Genomic DNA, 22929 nt, shown 5'->3' on the forward strand with positions numbered 1-22929 from the left:
TGGGGGAAAAAAGGCATTTTGCATCAAAGATAACATTACAAACATAACATTAAAAACATCATAATAAATGGGAATTTCAGAACTTCCTGAAGCTGATTAAGAAAATCTAAATGACAAAATGCATCATTTGTCAATTTAATCAACATTGTTTACATGCTCACGACAGAACTAATTCATCTAGTAGAAATCTGTTAAATGCTTACCCTTTTTTTTCAGAGGCAGTTAACAGGAAATGAGTCTATATCAGATAGGACATTCTTTGAAGCAGCGTATTACCACACTTCCTTCACGTTGTGCTTCCTCATACCGCTGAAGATCTACAACCACACACATGAACATCACACAGAACGAGCAGCACAATAAGTCACCAGGCCATGGCATTTCCCTGACTGTTCCCCTAACATGCTCCCAGAACAGATGTTTGGGGCACAGCATTGGCAAAAACAGAAGTTATTCACCTTATTATAAGTCAGTGTGCCATCAGAATAACTGATAATGTAATGCCTTACATACAGCTGCAACATAACAGTGCCACTCAACATTTTTTTGAGTAAACTGCCTTCTTTCTATGCAAATGTACTTGACACATTGTGCTATTACCACCATAAAAAGACTGTTGTGAACAGAATTTAATTTAATAAGGATATCTGTAATACAGCAGTAAAGTACACCAGATTGTGGTGATTAGCTGTATGCTGAAAAACAATCCGAAAGGGCTTACAGTCTGGGGTTTTGTGCTGTGCAACCTGCAATTAGTAGTACTCACTTAGTTTAATCAATTTGCATTTACTTGATAGGCAAAATTAGTTCTGAATATACAAAGCAGACAACATATGCAAAAAAAAAAAAAAAATCATATCAGTGGCAGAATTCTTTTTTTTTAAATGATTTTTCACATTGGCTTCATTATCAATATGTTGTATATATGCATTCTGCTTTGCAAACAGCAATTTCCCCCCAGATTTTTAATTGAAACACCTAAAGATACATAGTATTACAGGTTATGTTGTTTTACTAACCACTTAATTTAACGCAATGTGCAAAAACTTAAATTTAAGACTACAAAAAAAGTGTCCTTGTTACAGTGAAATTATACATATAAGTACTGAGTAATATTTATAAACTACATGCACTTACTATATTGCTAGGGTAAGGATTAGGGTTTGGTTTAGGGTTATTTGCATGTAATTATCCATAATATATTATTATTAAAATGGTAAGTACATTTAACGTGTGACAAGGATTCCTTAAAATAAATTGTTACCAAAAATCTTATTAAAATGTAATTAAATATAATAATACATTTATGTTCCACCAGCATTTCAGAGGCTGTGTGTGTGTAGACCAGGGTTGGAAATCAATCGGGGCTTTATGAACAAAATAAACCAAAATGCAGCAAAAATGCTACCAAATGGTTTTTGGGTCCTAATTACAGCCTGCTTATTGAAAGGGGTCCAATTCTTTAATTCTGATTTTTTTTTCCAACCCTCAAAGCAACACTTGAGCTCTGAATCACTACTGGTCTACAGAAAGAAATAACTTCTCTAAACGAGGCCAAATGACTTCGATCAATAAGCATTTAGAGCTCAGTCTGAGATCTGACTCAGTAGCTCTGTTTATGTTAGCATGTCTATAATGAACTTGATGCAGACCATTAAGAAAAGTATTTGTGATCATCAGTACTACTTCAAAATCCTGTCATTACAATCCTCAGATCCTTGTCACTGAATGAATACCAAGACAAATAAATAACTGGACCTGGACTCAAGTTAGACACTGATACAAAGCTCACAAGACAAGTGAGATACACGTGCCCAACAGACACACAGCAACACTGGCAGATACAAATATTACGAGACATGAATCAAATTCAAGTAACTCCTTTCAAAGGCCTTCAATGATCTCTCTCTGTGCGCTTGGTTTGCAGTTCAGAGAACTCATCGTCATGACTTAAAGCACCAAAACAGAAAAGTTTTATGACAGATTTTCTAGGAAGAGCCCCTGGGCCAAACTGGAACTTCTTCATGAAAACAGAGGCAAGCGAAGACCTGTGAGTTCAGTGTCAGAGTTGAGAACATCAACTCGGACACACAGTGTCAAAAATGTGGCAAAATCCAATGGTTCAGATGGGTTCATCAGCTTGATTCAGTGTCATATGTTATTCCCTTATTAGCGCAATGGAGAAAACAATGTGAAATCACAGAAACATGTCACAACGAAATATGTATCTTTCTTTAGATGAGCACAAAGAACGATTTGCAGAGATACAATCCATCTGTGTAAGTCCATAAAATGCAGGTGTACTGGACCTCCAAGCTGAGAGCACTGTGACCTCCAGTGCAGGAGAGCACTGACTTCAACTGGAAAAAAAACATCCTATTTTTTTTGGTTGATGGATGTAGTAATTCCACCACTTAGGCTTGCTGGAATGCATGGCTCTCCAGAAACTAAACCAAAAAGTATTAATACAATTCACTGCAGTTTCCAGCTAAACACCAACTTTTATTTATTTCACACAAAATTAGATCCATGTGGTCTGTGCATAACACTATATTCTGATCTCAAACTCATAGTGCATGGTTTCTAGACTAACACATTTTCACATATGCCTCACATAACTTGGAATCCAAAGAGAATGTCAGCAGTATGCAATGGAGAAAACGTGTGTGTCCCCAGAGTAAAGAATGCTTCTATTTTGGAGCTAAAGAACAGATTCCAGACTCTAGCAGATACTGAGAACCTCACACAGGCAGTGAAAGTGTGGGACCAGATCAGAGTAGCACATTCTGTTACCAATGAAGCATTCCATCAGAAAGCTGATCAAACGATGAAAAAAAGAATAATGGCAAGACCAGACAAGTGTTTATACATGGAAAATATCACAAGCCAAGCGAAGCAGCAGCTGACAAACAGGAACAAGGTGTATAAGATCACCAAGATAGCCTGAAAATATAGTGGAAATACTGATGTTCAGGGGTGACTTCTTACATCAGAAGCAGAACAGGACACTCAATGGGCAATGCACTTAAGTGAAATCCTAAATAATCTGTCACCAACAGCAGAGGTTGATCTAGATGTTAATATAGTCCCACAAGACAAAGAAGAAACCATCAGATTCCTCAAAAACAAAATAGCACCTGGATAGGATAAGCTCAACACAGATTTCCAAAACAGAATCTACAGCCAAAATACTATGAACACTTTTTACAGCCATATGAGAATAAAAGAAAATACCAGATGACTGGACAGATGTACGGAAGTTCTAAGCGGCCATGCATTATAATTTTTGCATTTAATTTTCTTTCCATGCATTTTAATTTTTATACTATCCATTATACTCTTTGCGGATCATCCTCATGGTCACTATAATTTGTGCAGTCTTGTTCATTACTGACATTTAATTAATTAATAAATGTTAAATGCTTGAATCAATATGTGTATTAAGTTCTTGCTAGATGTATGAGTTTCACCAATGTGTTCTGTCATAAAATAACTGCTTATCAAACCAAGCACCTATATCTTTATTTGTTCTTCTTTTAGGCACATGATTAGATAGATACGAAGCGGTGATGTTCTGTTTATTTACAGTAGGATGGGATTTATTGATATAGGGTATTTGTGATGTGCTTTTTTCCCTTATTATTAATCTTTACTGTTAAACATATTGATGAGAAATGTGATGTATATGTAAAGTGCATTGGCTAATTTAATTCAGTTTTGTTCTATAATGTTGTAATCATTTTTTTCTGCACACACACACACACACACACACACACATACACTGCACATGAGTGCTCTTTTCAAACAGAAGCTTGTAACGCACATGATATCTGCCACAGCATATAATGACTACTAAAATGACAAATTTTGTATAATTTTATTTCAAATAAAGGGAAAATTAAAAGTGATTTTAATCCAAGTTCTGCATCCTTCTGAAAAGTGTTTGTGGTGTTGCCATTTAAACATGTTAATTACAAAAACAAAACGTTTAGTTTACTGTCTCTGGAAAAATCAACAGTGATTGATCAGTCTTTATTTATGTGCAGTATAGTAGATGTTATTACCTAGGCAAAGCAAAATTTGCTGAAATATATTCTACAGTAGGAGTGCCTGCATGGTTGTTAATTAGATGCCTATCAAAGTTGAGTTCTTTATTATAGCAACAGTAAAACTATCATGTCGTTATAACGAGAAAACAAACTTTCTTTATGTCGAGATAACGATAAAATTAAATTATTATAATGAGAAAACGAGTTTCGTTATGTCGAGATAACGAGAACACGACTTTTATGTTGAGATAACGAGAAAATTAAGTTGTTATAACGAGAAAACGACTTTCATTATGTCGAGATAATGAGAAAATTCGGTCGTTATAATGAGAAAACGAGTTTCGTTATGTCGAGATAACGAGAAAATTAAGTTGTTATAACGAGAAAACATTTTTGATATGTCGAGATAACGAGAAAATTAAGTAGTTATAATGAGAAAACGAGTTTCGTTATGTCGAGATAACAAGAAAATTTTATCGTTATAATGAGAAAACATTTTCCATATGTCGAGATAACAAGAAAATTAAGTCGTTATAACGAGAAAACGACTTTCGTTATGTCGCGATAACGAGAAAATTAAGTCGTTATAACGAGAGAAAAAAAAAAGGAAAGCTGCTTAGAACTTCCGTACAGATGGGATCATTGAGCAGATCCCAAACCAAGTAGACCTGAGTAACTGCAAGAGCTTCTGCGGCATCACCCATTTGTCAATGATTTTGCAAAGATTATCTTTCATTCAGCAAATCTCAGAAACAGTAGACAAAAAAACTAAGGAATGAACAGACATGATTCAGTTAAGAAGAGGTTATGTTGTGACAAGATATTCACTTTGCGAAACATTGAGTGGCAGAGTTGACTTAAAATCAGCTTCTTGCACCTCGATAGGGATTTTGACCACATCCCCAGAAACAGTCTAACAAAAAAGATTTTTATAAAAAGGTTTTACAGCAACCTCTCTTTGAAACTGTTGTTGTGATTGTTGTTTCATACTTTGCATGTGAAGACAGAAGTCCAGTAAGGTGGTGCAACATTGTCATCGCTCTTCACCATCACCATCACCACTCTCTTTTAACACTAAAAGATCTTGACTTCATGGACTTCAACCAGGAACACTTCCCTTCAACGACATCAAATTCACCCGTTATCTTGAAAGAGGGGCAGCATCTATGCTTATATTAGTCTGTTTGCTACCATAGTTCTGGTTCGTATTAATACCAGATTGTTGACCTACATCCAGAAACAACCAGAACACACCACTCTTAAATTTCAGCAAAAACTACTGCGATTACACAAGCCCTCACAACTGATCCTCAGTGAACACCTCAAAGTGCTCGGCATAGATCCTTATGGCCACTATGATCACTTCAAGAAAGGACCAGATAGCACCACAATGCAGCTTAAATCAAGACAGACTATCATCATGCTTGTGGTCACAGCTCTACCTTCATTTATAACCTGCTGGCAAGACTACAACTCTTCCTTTCCCACATAATACCAAAATAATAAATCGTGATCTTCAAGCAGAAGGAGCTGGATGCAATCCAAAAAGTTATGTTTCCTAGCCGCCATCACCTTTGGCAAAAAGAGACTTTATATAATTGTGTGCCTCAGGCATGTTTTTCCATTGATCCTAGGTTGTAATTGCACACTTACTCCCTTTTGAGACAAAACATGCAGGACTGGAGCAACATGAGTGCAAATGAGCACGCAATTTTATTTTCCCCTCAAGTATTCCATTAAGTCTCACAGAGGTCAGAATGTGCAGCATATACTGTAATAATATCCTATGCTGTATTCAACTTTAGGAGAGTCGTGTAAGCACACACTGCTGACCCCTGTTTCCACACAGGACAGACATGTTTTGCTGGCCAGAGTGCAACATGCTGCCTCAGTTTTTGTGAATAATGATGCCATCTGTTCCCCGTGAGGTGGTGTGTGTGTGTGTGTGTGTGAGCCGTAACGTGGGAAAGGCCATCTGAGGAGAACCCAGCCATGCAGAAAAACTCATGTGGGAACACAAGAGCACACACTCATGCTATGAAGAGCTGCACACTCTGCCCTCACTGTCCTTACGTGACCAGTCAGAAGCAGGGCTTTATGGAGCAAAATGCAGGAAAAAAAAATCAGAAAAGACATATTGGTATAAATTATAGTCATATATATATATATATATATAACCCTTTAGCAGCACCACTGTAATTACAATGTTCAAAAAACCTATAGCAAGAGCTTGTGAAGGAAGATTTGTGGTCGTACTACACAAAATGATGGACTTGGCAGTTTTAAGTGAATCAGACACATATGTAACCAGCTTTTCTTTTCTCTGTAACCTCAGCACTGATATGTTGATATTAATTAACAACAGCATTTATTTTCAATGGCCTGACTGAAACAGGGTGTCAAATTTAAGGAGACCTGTTATAACCTATTATTACCTTTTTACAATATGTAATACAGTATCAGTCTCAGGTGTCCACAGAAAGTGTCTGTGAAGTTTCAGCTCAAAATACCCCACAGATCATTGATTATATCATTTCGAAATGCTTATTTTGTGTGTAATCAGGAACAGGCTGTTTTTGTTCATGTCTCTTTTAATGCAAATGAGTTGCTGCTCCCCGCCCCGTTTCCAGAATTCAAGCCTGTTCCTCAGAAACACTGAAAAAAAAACAACAAAAAAAAAACACACACACACAAAAACAAACCATTTGTTTGGTTTTGATTATAATGTCTATTGTGCTGAAATAATAAGTTTTAAACTATAAAGGTTTAAAGGGAGCGAAATCTAAGCGGCTAATTTTTTTTTTCATATATATGAATACTGGGTTCTTCTTTTTCACATTTTCTGGGTTGGTAGATGCACCGGGGATGCGATTATAGCACTTAAACACAGAAACAGAAATAAAAAAAACACTCTAATGAAAAAGATTTTAAAGTCAACCCTTCACCAATGTTTTTTTTTTTCAGTGTACCTACCACTGCAAAGAAATACCTACTTTTGGCTGGTGACTGCTGTTAATTTCTCACCAAAAACATATTTACATTGTACTTCAAATTACTTTAAAGAATATGTTGACACTGTATATGTGAAAATAAATATGATTGCCATGGTATTATTGGTCATTTCGTGTTAGTACTAGTGTTGTACAGAAACAAAAGGACCACAAACAGAGCTCTTGACTCGAGCAGGAACACAGGTGTATCTGAACAGCTGATGGGATGCGCTATTAGTTAATTTGGAAGCGAGGATGAAATGATTTTATTAAATATAGACTCATTGACATGGCAACGGCAGTGTGAACGAGGACAGCAGATGGTGTTTTCATTGGAAGAATGTCCTGATCAAATTACATATTTCTAATGTCCCTGCGGACAAACGCTTTCTATATGTAAAAAAAAGTCTGCAAATTTGAAAAATAAACCCGATCAGTGGAATACATACATAGGCCTACATATACACATCACAGTCACAGAGGTGCATTTCCAAGGGAAAACTGCCTTTCTGCGAGATTGTTTTAAAAAAGGGTGGAATAAGTCCACATTAATATACAGTATGACTCTTTTTGATATTTCTGGATTGGTAATAAGGTGTTTGTAGCACAATACAGTTGTGGTGCAGTTGTGTCGGGACATTGCTTACTGACCCCGAGTCCACAGCTAAGTCTCTATGACATTATGGTCTCTAAAACAAAAGCCTTGTGTCTTTGCTTTGTTTTGAGTGTTATTGCATTAATTAGTTAACATTTTTGACTAAATTAAAATCTTCATTTAGTTTTGTATAAATGTGTTAAATCTGTTCTTACCAGAAAGACGGGGGGCCGTTTAGTCCTGCCAGGGCTGAGCTGCACGAATCCCTCCCAACATGAAAATCTAGAATGAAATGTAGAGAGTCATTAGAATACATGGCCAAATGAATCTGTCCAGACACACAACGAATTAATAATCAAGAAGGTTATGACCAACCACACATTTACTATGCACGATTTGTTCCTTAAATGTGTTCTTTCTTTACCTCTGTGGCGTCCTGCACCAGCTGGACGAGTGCCAGTGATAACAGAGATATAACGGAGAGCTCTCTCTCAGTGTGGTACATATAAACTCACCCTAAATTTACACCAACTTGACACTGACAAGAGAAAACTGATATACCGATTATCATATTCATGTTATGAAAGCACCACAGAGCCAGTGTTTACACTCTTCTGAATGTCATCCAACGAATGGCTTAACTGGAGTTATGTCTCAGAGTAAAACACACATGCACACAATACACCCGTATGATACTTTCACAGACACTGCCAAAAACAAAAGTGTAATATATAACCCCTCTATTATGCAACCTCCAGTTAACAGTTATCTGTAAGTCTGTGTTTGTATAGCAGGATATATGTTAATGGCAGAGCGCAGCGTTTCAGGAAACCAGCCTTCCAGATGCGGTTTTCCCCACCGCCCCGTCTCTCCCCTGAGGAGCATTACCATCTGCTTGACCTCTGCTGACAATCCAGACTGCTTCCACACAACATCAGAGGAGGATGTCCTTCAGGAGCCTTCCCAAACTGGCTCCTGTGATCTGTCCTCAAGTCACGTTCAAGTGAGAGAAACGGTTTAGAAGGTCTTTGAGGAGATGGCTTGGGTTTGCGAAACTGATCGACTAGGGACTCTTTCTGAGTCATGCTCATGAAGGAAGTTCACCCACAAAAAGAAAAGTGTCGTTTTTTACTATGAATATAAGCTAAGATCTGAAATGGCACTCAAATCTGCAATTACTGTAAATCTGCCTCACACCAGGTTTGACATTATTGATTATTTTACAGTTTAATTTTAGTTCTGATCAGTGTCAGAGAAAGTTACTTTTAATGTAATGCATTACAATATTGTGTTACTCCATAATAAAATAACTAACTGCAAAATAATGCATTATATAACTTTTGCATTCCTTTTCCCACCTGAGCTGGGTTGTTTGCTTATTTATTTAAAAAACTGCAACACAGAAATTGTGAAAAAGCAACCCAGTAAGCCTTTTTCTACAAGCTTATGAAAAAATGAACCACTCAGATTTCACTCCCCCCGTGTTGTAGAAAGGGTATCTTATTATAATATGACCGCTCCTGGATGTAGATTTACACCAACAGTGCGCCATTGTGTTTTCACAAGTGACAATGGTGTACCATTTCTAATGCCATGGTGAGAGTTTGAGCAGGGCATTGATAATTGTTCTGTCTTTAGCTGCACTGATGAGCACAGAATACTGTTTCAAGTCCCAACCTCAGAGAGGACAATATATATATAACTGTTTACCTTGACAGACATAACCGACTGTTTTTGCAACTGGTGTGTTTTTATCCCTTAATAAAACATTAACAAATACATGGTGAATTACTGGTTTTATTACATAATTTTTATTATCTGACATGAATTTGACAGTAATATTACGTATTTTCTTAAGCGAAAAAGAACTTCAAATGCAGCCAAAAAAGCGCAAACTAAAAAAGGTATTTTAGTTTTACAATATAACTGTATAAAAAACTGCAACAAAATAAGTCTAGGAATATAACAAATTATATATTAATCAGATAATCTCTTTACAACAAAAGAAGTAAAAAAACAAGCAACTGTCTAGGCATAATTATTATTATTAATAGAGACATATTATTATTACTACATAGAGACGTAGCAAAATCTACTGAAGGCTACAACAGTAGCTTAATATATTGTCAATTTACTCATGTTAAACCAAACATTTATTTTGATGGGTTGCCATGAAGATCTTTGAGTGTCTGTGTTTATGAAACGGTAAATTCTGATGAAGTGACTGTTTATGCGTTCATGTCCTCATATAGTGACACACGGCAGAGACTACAAAACAGCGAGCTCCCGCGCATCTGCGCCCGTCACCCACAGAGAAGTAGAATTCGCAGGAGTAATATTTAAATAATATTTTGCAGTTTAATATTCACAGACACTAGTATATATTCAGCTACAGTCTGGAGCCCATCGCTTAAACTAACACAGAAGCGAATGAACGCAGCTGCAGGTAACGAATATACTCAGGACTCGGTAACTTACTACCGGTACTACAGAGATGCTGGTATCATCACATTTTAACATTTTCACCACCGACTTGATAGTGAAGTGCCAGTACTTGTGGCATCCCTAGTCGCCGTTTTACTGTCTGGTTGGTCCAGTCTGAAATACTGCTAGACAGCGGACATACTGCTAACCACTGATCTATAATATAGAAGTGGCTTCACTGTCTGTTGGCAGTTTAGAACGCGATGAGCGATCCAGTCATATATAGATCATAGATCACTTTAAAATGCATTATTTCAACACGATAGACAAGATAATCAAAACCAAACAGAGATGCTTTATTTTTTAGCAGAGTATCTGAGGAACAAGCTTGTATAGATACAGACGGTTGGTCTGGGAACGCCCCCGGGAATGCCCCATCACGTGATGTGAATTTAGCCCTTGGGGAAAAACATTGCCTTGGCGCCAATTGAAATACACGGGACAATCACGCCGAAGAGTTGCCGTGTCGTTTTCTGTACCTCCAATAAACTAACAAATTATGAATTGAAGTTCTACATCCTTCCTAATAAACATACAGAGCCGGAAAGAATGACAAAATGGCTACAAGCAATAAGTTGGAGGATGATCAAGGGAAGTTGTGGAATCCCAGGCTAAGCATGTGTATGTGTGCAGTCGGCATATCATCACAGGCAGGCTATATTAACATCGTGTTCATTATTAACGCTATCAAAACTGTGTAAGGTTGTTTCAGAAAGTGGCATGCATGTATAATTAGCTTTATCATTCTACCTGGAGCAAAACTATGTAACATTAGCCTAGTGTCGAACATAAACCCACTTAAAAAAGCGTGTGGACACGTAACAACTTAGTTTTGTGCCTGAACTTTTACACTTTCTTTCAATTCAAACTACTGAACTACTGAACGGCAGAATCCAGTCAAAAATAGAACTTGCTGTATGAAGCAGAACGTCACGGAATTTGGCTATTTTTGAAATAATACATCTACATTAGGGCTGTTAAAATGAATCCAATATCGATATGGACTAGTGTATATGAATATTAAAGTTAAAAGAGACTACAACTGTTCTACATGTCTCTGGGAATGAGCGCTCAATATGTGCATTTTTGTCATTCAAATACACACAATGTTTGCAGTGTTTTCCCCCACGCCAACTTCGCCCTCCCCACACCCCTCCAGCTATGACTAGATGCCGACTGTATCTATTCTGGAAAAGGGGGTGGGGAGCAGCAGCTTATTTGCATTTAAAGAGACATGAACAAAAACAGCCTGTTTCTGCTTCCACTCAAAATAAGCATTTCAAAATGATATAATAAATTATCTGTAGGGTATTTTGAGCTGAAACTTCCCAAACACATTTTGGGAACACCCATTACCAATATTAAATTGTGTAAAAAGGGACATACTGTAATAGTTCTCCTTTTAAACTGTGTGCCATTAGTAGGATAAAAAATTGTATCTATGAAAAAGTTTTCATGCTTTTCAAATATATATATATAAATGACACCTTCATATGTTTCTTATTTTAAGCTTTTTTTTTTCATTTTCATTTTCATTTTTCATTTAGTACTGCTCTTCAAAAGCTACATAATAATTTCCCCAGAGAATAAAATAAGTACAATTTAACCTGATCATCCAAATCAAAAAGTTACAGCCTCCATCTCTAAAAGTATTATTTTGCATCAAAAAATGTTTTAACCTTTTGTAATAATTGAGTCCCTCAGTTATTTTCATTGTGATGAGAGATCTCAAAATCAAACGGTCACTGTTAGAAATGGCTCAAATATGCCGATGCTGTAAAACTGAAGAATGTGCAGAAGTTGAACTGCTCAGGACAAACAAGAGACTCGTACAAAACCATCACAAAATACAAAAACATTCATGGATCATTCATGTAATGACACGGCACAGCAGTACAAGGCAAAGGTCTGTAAACTTTTGAATGTTTATTTTTTATATATATAAAAAAGTTATTTTGTCTTGTTGAGTGTATGTAATGAAACAAATTATTCAGCACAGTAGTAAATAAAAAATAACATGCATTTTTATGAGCAGAACTGTAAGTACTAAATGACTGAATTAAATGATAGTAAAGTTTGTTGAGAAGTAGCAAGACTGCGGTTTAGGAAAGTGCAACATTTCACACATAATAATTAAAGTGTCTAGAGAGAGAGAGAGTGTGTGAAACAGTAAGAGACTGAGAGAGAGATGAAAACAGTAGAAAGCAAATGAGAGGTAAAACAGCTATTTGTTCATGCAATGTGTTTACCCCCAAAAAACTCCTAATCACATGTAATGGCTTGCACAAATGGGCTGTTTTCTTCTGTGTTTGTGAATGGAGAGAAGCAGGGAACACATATACACAAGGAAATGTATGCTGTCTAATGCAACTCTACTGAAATAATAACCCACCAAACTCAAAGTTTACCCTCAGGTTGAGTAATGCCTTTCCAACATTCAAATACAAATATATTCACAAAGCATAACAAATATTAAAGCTAAAACTGATGTCAGCTTGTACAAATGCATGATTGGAGATGCAGTTTCAAGTCTGGCTTGCAACAATTCCCCCATCTCTTTTACATGCAGTAAATGTAAACTGTAAGTTCAATATTTAGAGATAATATTGGCTCTGTAGTTTCCATGGACAGTCACATATATACTGTATGAGTTATGCATATGCATTATGAATTAATTTTAGATGATGAGTTTTTTATTTTATTTTGTATCATATTTTTGTGCTTTGCTTTGGTACTGAAATTGGTACCGAGAACCATGGATTTTCACTGGTATCAGTACCGAATACTGAAATTTTGCTACACACTATCTTCCAACTCTCAAAGCTTTTAACAGTGCGCGTATCTATCAGATGATCACTGCCCACTAGCCTATGTCTGTATTCACCTCCACTCTTCACTTCATTCTGGAGTAATCTTGAAATGGACGTGCAAATAACAACATCCGATAAGTAAAAATTTCAGCAATTCTGAAAGAAAGTGGCTCAAAAAAAAAAAAAAAAAAAACTGAAGTTAGTCAGTAGAATCCCCAGCTAACAGGTTATTTTACTAAAGCTGATAATGGAGTGGATGTTGCTGGAAATGTAAATGAAGCAGACACATAAAGCAGATCAAAAACAGTGTCCACACAGATTTTAGGTTACTTTGATTGTTATAAACAAAATTATTAACTGGATTTATATTGTTTTTGTGTTTGAAAAAACTAAATTCGTTTAAGAATTGGGAGATAATCCGGTAGATATATCAATCGTTGATTAAAGCTCATCATGATGTAAGCTAAGCTTATCATTTAAAGGTATTTTAAGCAGGTTTTAAAACAAATGGTTTAAACTGTTTATAGACTTTATAGACCTAACCCATATATGGAAAACACAAGGGCCCAGCAACTGTCTGGTTACCAATATTGTTCCAAATATATTATTTTGTGTTCAGCAAAAATCTCATACAGGTTTAGAACATCAACAGAATTTTCATTTTTGGGTGAACTATAATATCCTAATATAGCTGCTGTTGCCATTTGTGGCAACGGTGTAAATCAAACATCAGAAAGAAAATGGCTTACTGTTCTTTACTGAATAACTTTTGTCAAATAAACATGAATGAATGTATATTGAATTTAAACAGTGAAGACTATTCAGTAGTTGCACATTTTCTTTATACAATATAATATTTATTATTCAGTGCTTTAAGTTTTTCAAGTGGGATGATTTTTTTTTCAATATTTGTTCTGTTGTAGCTTTATTTGTTTACTGTTTACTTGTCTTCGGTAAGCTTACTTTTATTTAGGCTAGTATTATTTTTTGTGATATTGAAATTGGTAACTAAAATTATGAAATTTCAGTGTATCAAGAATTTTGATATGGGATAAAAATACTATTTATATCTAGATATTAGTTAGCATTTTGCTTTCATTGTTCCCATTTCCCCTTCCTGGTTTTGAGTTTATTGTTATGTTTTTTGATTATGTTCACTTTGTTAATTGCTTGTTTTCTTAGTTTTTTATTTATTTATTTATTTTTAAATACAGCCAAGTATGGCTGGTCCATACTCTGAAATCTTACTCAGCGTTTGGGGTCAACCGATTATCGGCCTGACCGATTATTGGCGCCGGTATTAAGCATTTTTATGATTATCTGTGTCAGTCATTTTCAAAACCGATTAGCCGATAAAATAACTGAATTTTGAAATGCGCTATTTGGCTCTGATGCAGCCTGTCAGAACTCACCACTCTGTGGCCCATCTGATTTGCTGGGAGTTACGAGTCCGACCAATCAATGCTGAATTCACTCTCACGCCGAAAGTGCTTGCTAACTGGAGCTGCTTCAGTGGTCAAGCATCAGTTTTTTCTCAAAGGTAAGGCAGCAGCAGACATTGCTTAAGGTGCAATAAACAAAACAAAACACCTCAATATTATATCAATGTTATTGATTTCTGAGATGTGGAAAATACGAATGGAATTGCGGAATTCCGTCATATAAATCGAATTTACTGTATGACCCGAAATGACACAGAATTTTTCAAAGTTTGGATGAAACAATTTTTAGTGTTATTGACTATTGGCTGGTCTCCTTCTTGGATCATTATCTTACTACTACAAAAATTGCACTTAGTTGCATGTCTCTCAGCTACATATTTATTCCCACATAGGAACAACACGGTCTAAAGCAGTAAAACTCTATGTGGTCTTTTAGGAAGACAGACAGAGTAATAGCAAGACAGGTCTGAAAAAATCTATCAGTAAAAGGTCATATAACACCGTCCGAATCTGATACACTCCAACATCACAGTCTGAAGTATACAAAGAGCTCAGAAAGGGAGATACAAATCTCTGGGCATTTCTAAACATTCAGCAGCCAAGCAAATGCCAGTAACAAGGTTATGGACAGAAACGCTGGTGTATTTCAAAAAGCACTAGAGTGGCGAAAAACAGCACAATAAAGCTATGACCTTCCCCTGCTGCTCATCCACCCACAGTGTGAGCACTTCACCAAACACAAACACACAACTGCAGTGTGCTGATGATGCCCAAAGAGTGTTTCTGCATTCAGACCACATGCAATAACAGAAGACATATCAATTTCTGCAACAAAATAAAGACGTTACATCATTCTAACTTGAAAATTTTTGATTTTAATGTAGATTCCTTTATTTTCTACATATTTCCACATGGCACTTGCTAAAAATACTGTGGCAGCAGACAGTTCAGAGCAGAATGATTCCCAAACAAGTTTAGAGAAGAAAAAACAAACACAGACAGCTAATTATTGCAGAGCAGTGTGATAACCTGCCATACTAATGGTGTTGTATTCACAGGTATGGTATATTTATGTTAGAATTTTTTTAGATATTTAATGACTTCAAACGTAGCTTATCTAATAAGACAGAACTATCAGTTTTAGAATATTACTCCTTGAGTTTAGTGATGTGAAGCTACTAAACTTCTTCGGTAACACTTTATTTGAAGGTGTCCTTGTTACATGTTACTTGAACTTACTATTATAATAGCAATATATTATGCATAACTACATGCGAGTAACCCTAAACCAAACCCTAAACCAAGCCCTAAACCTAATCCTAACCATATAGTTAGTACATGTACAAACCTGATTCCAAAATAGTTGGGACACTGTGCAAATTGTGAAGAAAAACAGAATGCAATGATCTGGAATTTCTAATTTCAATATTTTATTCGGAACACAACATAGATTACATATCAAATGTTAAAAATGAAAATTATTATTATTATTATCTTTAAGGGAAAAATGCGTTGGTTTTAAATTTCATGGCATCAACACGTCTTAAAAAAGTTGGGACAAGGCCATGTTTAGCACTGTGTGGCATCCCCTCTTCTTTTTATAACAGTCTGCAAACGTCTGGGGACTGAGGAGACAAGTTGCTCAAGTTTAGGAATAGGAATGTTGTCCCATTCTTGTCTAATACAGGCTTTAGTTGCTCAACTGTCTTGGATCTACTTTGTCGTATCTTCCTCTTTATGATGCGGCAAATGTTTTCTATGGGTGAAAGATCTGGACTACAGACTGGCCATTTCAGGACCCGGATCCTTCTTCTACACAGTCATGATGTTGTAATTGATGCAGTATGTGGTCTGGCATTGTCATGTTGGAAAATGCCAGGTCTTCCCTGAAAGAGACAACGTCTGGATGGGAGAATATGTTGTTCTAGAACTTGGATATATCTTTCAGCATTGATGGTGTCTTTCCAGATGTGTAAGCTGCCCATGCCACACGCACTCATGCAACCCCATACCATCAGAAATGCAGGCTTCTGAACTGAGCGCTGATAACAACTTGGGTTGTCCTTGTCCTCTTTAGTCTGGATGACATGGTGTCCCAGTTTTCCAAAAAGAACTTCAAATTTTGATTCGTCTGACCACAGAACAGTTTTACATTTTGCCACAGTCCATTTTAAATGAGCCTTTGCCCAGAGAAAATGCCTGCGCTTCTGGATCATGTTTAGATATGGCTTATTTTTTTACCTATAGAGTTTCTCTGAATCATTGGATGATATTATGCACTGTAAATGATGATAACTTCAAACTCTTTGCAATTTTTCTCTAAGAAAGTCCTTTCTGATATTGCTCCACTATTTTTCGCCGCAGCATTGGGGGAATTGGTGATCCTCTGCCCATCTTGACTTCTGAGAGACACTGGCACTCTGAGAGGCTCTTTTTATACCCAATCATGATGCCAATTGACCTAATAAGTTGCAAATCGGTCCTCCAGCTGTTCCTTATATGTACATTTAACTTTTCCAGCCTCTTATTGCTACCTATCCCAACTTTTTTGGAATGTGTAGCTCTCATGAAATCCAAAATGAGCCAATATTTGGCATGACATTCAATATGTCTCACTTTCAACATTTGATATGTTATCTATATTCTATTGAAGTTTATGACATTTGTAAATTACTCCATTCCTTTTTTACTCACAATTTGTACAATGTTTTAGATCAGATTAGATTCAACTTTATTGTCACTGCACATGTAGGTACAAGGCAACGAAATACAGTATGCGAACGGTAACATGGCAGTTACCTTTCGAAATGCAGTATGCGAAAGGTAACACAGCCAACGAAAGGCAATGCGAAATGCAATGTCCCAACTGGAATCAGGTTTGTAGCTACAGTTGCGGAGAAAAACACACACAGACAGTCCATATGCATGACATATCACCCTCCTCCCGGAAGGCGTGTCCTCGGCTGTCAGACAAAGTCCAGGGAGGTGCCAGGCCAGACCAGACAGAGACAGGAGGGATTTGGAGCAGGCAGTGCCAGGTGGGACCCAGGCCACAGCCATAACAGTGACCCACGATGAGGTCGAAGGAGGGAGGAGCCATGGTGAAAAGTGAATCTAAGTAAATACTTTTCATGGTTCTTGGACCGACAGCTCTCAGTTTTAAAGGGTCTGTCACATACTGAGTGGTATTTAGTCTGATTTAATCAGAAACGGCATATGGTTGAAATATTTTGTATTAACCGGAGCCTTTTAACCACAGTAATGCATTCAGAGACCAAAAATAACTAATGTAGAAGAGATAAAAAAATGCTTTTCAGTGCAAGGCAGCTAAAAAAAGAAGCCTCTGGGATTAAAAGCGAGGTGATCTGACAGAGAGAGTGAGAGCGAGACGAGCAGGCAGCAGGGGTCATGGACCAGCCGTCTATGTTTTCACTGACCTCGTCTAGCCACAGCGCTCAGTGCTTGACATTTCATCTCTCAACAAACACCAACTATAAATCTAAGAATATCTTCAAGTCTTAACACTCATTTTTGCTAGACACAGGTTTCAATTAAAATACTCCCCTAAAAAATAATACCTGATTCCAAACCTGAATGCATTTCTTTCTGCTGAAGACACGAAAGATATTCTGAAGACAATTTTGGTTATTAAAGCAATCATCAAGTTACTGTGATTACGTCTTGTAGTTACAAGCATATCTGAAGCTCAAACAGAAGCACATGGTACTTGTAAGTTGCTTTGGATAAAAGAACTAGCAAAATACAATATTTCATATGTAATTACTATAATAGGTGCATATATGTTATAGTAAATACAATGTAGGAAAGTAGTTGTTTAATTGCTTCTATTATCCTCAAAGGTTGCTTTGGATAAAAGTGTCTGCTAAATTATTAGATGTAAATGTATATCAAGGCTATATTTACAAGCAAATATATATATATATATTTATATATATATATATATATATATATATATATTTATATATATATATATATATATATATATATATCGGCATCGGCCGATATCCGTGTTTAGTAGCGCCGATTTATTTTAAACAATTGCAATGTTTTCAAATGACACTATAGAATTAAAAATAAAATTACGCAAACGTAACTGTGGCACTTGTGGCTGTGCTGCGCAGTCAATGAACTGCTTTTTACACATCAAACATTTTGTGCAAGTATTATGACCAGTACTTTTTTGTTTGAATCCTGTTCTGCAAAATGTTCGATTTAGAATTTTTGTATTCCGCTAGGCCTATTTGTTTAAAAATTTACAGAGCATTATATCGAGACGCATGAGTGCATGAGTTCTTGCATACGAGGACAAGCGAGGTTATTTGGAGGTTACTGCTCTCGTCTCGTTCTGAACATATCCACATATACAATATTCACAATGTATCTGAATGTTAAACTATAATATTTGTATCTTTTTTAAATGTAAACTAGATGGAAAAGATCATCCTCTTCACATGAGCAAAAACGTCCTTGGAATAACAGCAGAGTGGACCGGTATACTATGGTCTATTTAAACTGACCAGTGTAACCCTTTAAATGTTTGGTTGACTGTACTTTATTTTAATAATGAACAGACTGTGATGTAAGTTTGAAATTAGAATGCACTTTAGATTTTCTGTGTCATTTATACCAAACACAAATGTTGCTGGTTGCTAGTGTGTTTGCAGCACTACTATTTATTTTTTATAGATTTTTTTTTTATATAGATTTTTCAGTTTAATTGATTTTTATTCATACAATTGTATTTTTATTTAAATGTATATTTAAGTTTACACTTATGTTCCAACATACTTGAAAAAAATTCTGCTTAATAAATGCTCTAAAACTTTTATGTAAATGACTGACATACACACATATATATATATATATATATATATATATATATATATATATATATATATATATATATATATATATATATATATATATATATATATATATATATATATATATATTATGCATGCTTAAGATGTTTTATTTTCTTTTTCTTTCTACATGTTATCTGAAAGGTTTTAATTTTTTAGATTTCTTTAACATTATAATACCATTCAAAATGTTACTTTTTTTTATAATTTAGGGAAGAAACCAATCCAATGCATATATGACATTTGAGGCTTACTACTATAGAAAAGTACTAACAGTTTAACAGTTAGAATGTTTTTGGCTTATTTATTTTTATATATAAAAATATGGCATGCAGTTGCATTAAACAAGGGTATAAATATAATTTAATGTAAATTGTAATATTTGTAATTACTGTAATAGTCGCAGTTATGATTATTTTCATAATCTTCCTGCCCTATGCCTGAATCAATAATTAAATAATATATATACTCTCTAAAGTGTCTAATGGGAGCAGAACATAGAGGGAAAACCTCTGGCCATCAATAAAAGAGATTTTAACAACAGAACACTGCAGCAGGATTTCTCAGACGCAGCAGTCCCAGTTTACTGTCTCAGACAATGTTTATGTAATCGCAGTGACCTCGGGAGACAGACATTACTACTATAAACCACTCAGCACACACATGTAAGCAATGCATCACCCTGCACCAAAGCTCAGCACTCTCACTAGAGTATTAAAGGTTTTACAGGAAACAAATCACTCTTTTCAGAAGACTAGTCCAGGACATGCACATGAAGCGTAATGCACAAATGTTAAAGAACCCATTAAACAAAGCCTAGATTTTCCTGTGTTGACAGATTTGCTATTGACACAGGAAGTTTGGGCGGTTCCCTAGCAATTCCTTGTGTCAGAGCCATGAACAAAGAATGATTTGCTACTTGCTATTGCTACATGCATGCAGCTGGTAAAGCATAAGTGTACAAATCTGGTTCATTTATTGCCTCATATTAAAATGCAAAACATGGATTTGCGAAAAAATCTAATGGAATTTATCTGGATTCTATGGTATATGTGTGGTATAATTACATTTTAGTGCTAAAAATATTTTAAAATTGAATTAACAATTTAATAAATTATTATATTTTTAACAATACAATTTAGAGCCCTATGAAATAAGCTTTTTGTCTGTTTTAATGGTCTAGATTCTGTTTAATTACTTATTACAGAAGTATAAATCAAATCCAATAATCCATATGAATTTATCTGTTCAATCCAAGTTGAACAGAACTTGTTAAGCTAGAACTTGTTTAATAAAAAGTGCATTTCCCTACGTCTGTGTTGTCATTTATTTATTTTTACATTTAGATTAAAGACACATCTCTTTGGCCAAGCATTCAAATACAAATAATGCATCTCATAATCTTGTAGTGCGGTTATATCTGATCAAATGCACATTAATATTCTTAAAAAAATCAATTTTGCTTGATTGAAACAGCAGCTGTGCTAATGATGTCTCTATTTGTCTCTCTGTTTTTGCTGGGATCTTCATCCCGTGGTAACTAGGATTTACACAAGCTCCAGTCTGGATCCAGAACACCTGACAAGAGATGATGCTGACCCTCAGAGGACCTCAGATGATGCGAACCCTGAAACTAACAAACTTTGCTTTAAGTGTGATTGCATCATTTAATAATTGTTGGTAATCGTGTTCAGCGTCTCTTTGATTACATCTTTAATTGATTTTTCCACACATTTCCGCCATATGCACATTAACTGACAGTCACCACTGATAAACTACTACTAGATATTACTAAAAAATTAATTTTGTGTAAATTTGAGTTTATTGTAACATTATACATTTGAAATTTTCAGTAATATTTTTATTATCAAATATGCACATTGTACGCATAACATGCCTAAACAGCTGTGGTAAAATATCTTGCTTCTCACATTCAATTAAAAATAACATTACATGAATTAGGTAGACATAAATAATATATTAAACTATTCTCATTTCAAACCAGTGAAATTTGATACAAATTTAGGTTGCACTTTATTTTAAAGTAAGTGTACTTACTTAAGAAAGTACTGGTAATATAAGGTAACTAAATGGGGTAGGGTTAGTTATATATATATTTAACAGCAGATATATATGGTTCTTTAAGGGAAACTTGGTGGTTACAGCCCTACTAGATTGTGATATACAGTATAACATTGCAATGATGCATAATAGATCACACACAATACTTCTAATAATACTATCACATAGCAGGATATCAGTTTTTGGTCCATCTGCCCACCCCACTGTGGCCTGTAAATGACAGTGAGAGCATATGGCAGAAATACAGAGGAGAAGTGCTGGCGAGAGGTCAGCTGTGCCAACAGAGCTGTGACGTGACACAAGCTGTGCATTCACGTCACCGCGAGGAGTTTGCCTTTAAGATCTGAGACAGAAAACAAGCACTGGCGTGGTGAATGCCTAGTGAGCAGGTGTGCACGAGATTCAACACTTCAAACAAAACACCAGCTTCAAATGAAAAAAAAAAAAAAAAACACATTACTTCCCTTTTAAGCATTTCATGAAAGGAGAAAATAGAGTTCTTGGATTTCAATTCATGTTTGTCAGCTTTAATGCCATCTACTGTAAATGCTACAATGTACTCTTGAATGTTTTTTGCAGATTTTTGCATTTAAAAATCACTCAGTAAAGTTCACATTCAATTAGAATTAAGGAGTAAAAATATTGATCACTCACATTGAACTGCACAGATTCTTGTCCAATCAAATGCTCTCTAGAATGAGAAAGACCCTCCCCAAATTCAAGATTACATAACTAAACAATTTGAAAATATGATCCCTTTAACAAATAATGAAGAAATTTGCTAGTTTAGAAGTGCTGTAATTTATGTCTGAATGAAAAGCAGGCCACTTTCAAAGCTGGCTATCGTGTGATTCACTCTCACCTTGAATGGCCCTGATCTAGAACATTTTCCAGACTTCATTTCTGCCTGCCTCTCTTTCCATTTTCACTTCTCTTTCATAACGCCCATCCTTCCATAATTGTATACTCTCTTCCTCTTGATTGCTGTGCTGCTAATTTGATAAAGAAACAGATGGAATTTATCAGTATTTTATTCAGACAGCCCTGTCATGTTGTGAATTCAAAAGACTGCTGTTAGATTCACACAGCAGAGTGACTAAAGTCACAATGTGTGGTATAGCACAACCTCACTGGTTTTATTAACCAATTACTTCATTTCCCACAGGGCCTGAATTTCATTTTGGAAGGGGGGCAGGGGATTCCCACTTTAGGTGGCTCTTGTCGGGGGCCAATCATCCAACCTAAATTTCATCACCCAGTGTATTTGTGTTTTACAATTTATAATTTTGTGGATTCATATTTATATTGTGAGGAAGATTCTTCAAACTCTGAATTGAATTTAACAAAAAATGACAAGTAAACAGTAATAAAATAAGAATAGATTAAAAGACAATATAAAACTACAACTAAACTTCACTGTGCTTTAATTTAATTTATATTTTAGGTTTCAGGATTTTAGGTAATATTCAGGATTCAGTAATACCACAGAAACAGAACAATCTACTTAAATTTCAAATAACACTGACTAATCTTAAATGTATAAATCTCTTTGAGACCGCATGCATGGATCAACTGTTACACATACGTTTTGTTT

At 35.5% G+C, this 22929-nt stretch overlaps 1 protein-coding gene across 8 annotated transcripts in view; it reads right to left on the reverse strand.

The window, feature by feature from the left end:
• LOC113119095 (thyroid hormone receptor beta) overlaps positions 1-22929 on the reverse strand; it is a 117158-nt gene that overhangs the window by 41244 nt on the left and 52985 nt on the right. For 4 of the 8 annotated variants that reach the window (XM_026288285.1, XM_026288286.1, XM_026288292.1 and 1 more), the window contains one exon: positions 7850-7916. The gene's annotated coding sequence lies outside the window, so the exon portion shown is untranslated. Of the gene's footprint in view, positions 1-203; positions 318-7849; positions 7917-8522; positions 8674-22929 lie in introns of those variants that run through there. The other 4 variants (XM_026288288.1, XM_026288289.1, XM_026288290.1 and 1 more) reach the window with 3 other exon arrangements.

Source organism: Carassius auratus, chromosome 19 (assembly GCF_003368295.1).
Source record: "Carassius auratus strain Wakin chromosome 19, ASM336829v1, whole genome shotgun sequence".
NCBI classification, from domain to species: Eukaryota; Metazoa; Chordata; class Actinopteri; order Cypriniformes; family Cyprinidae; genus Carassius; species Carassius auratus.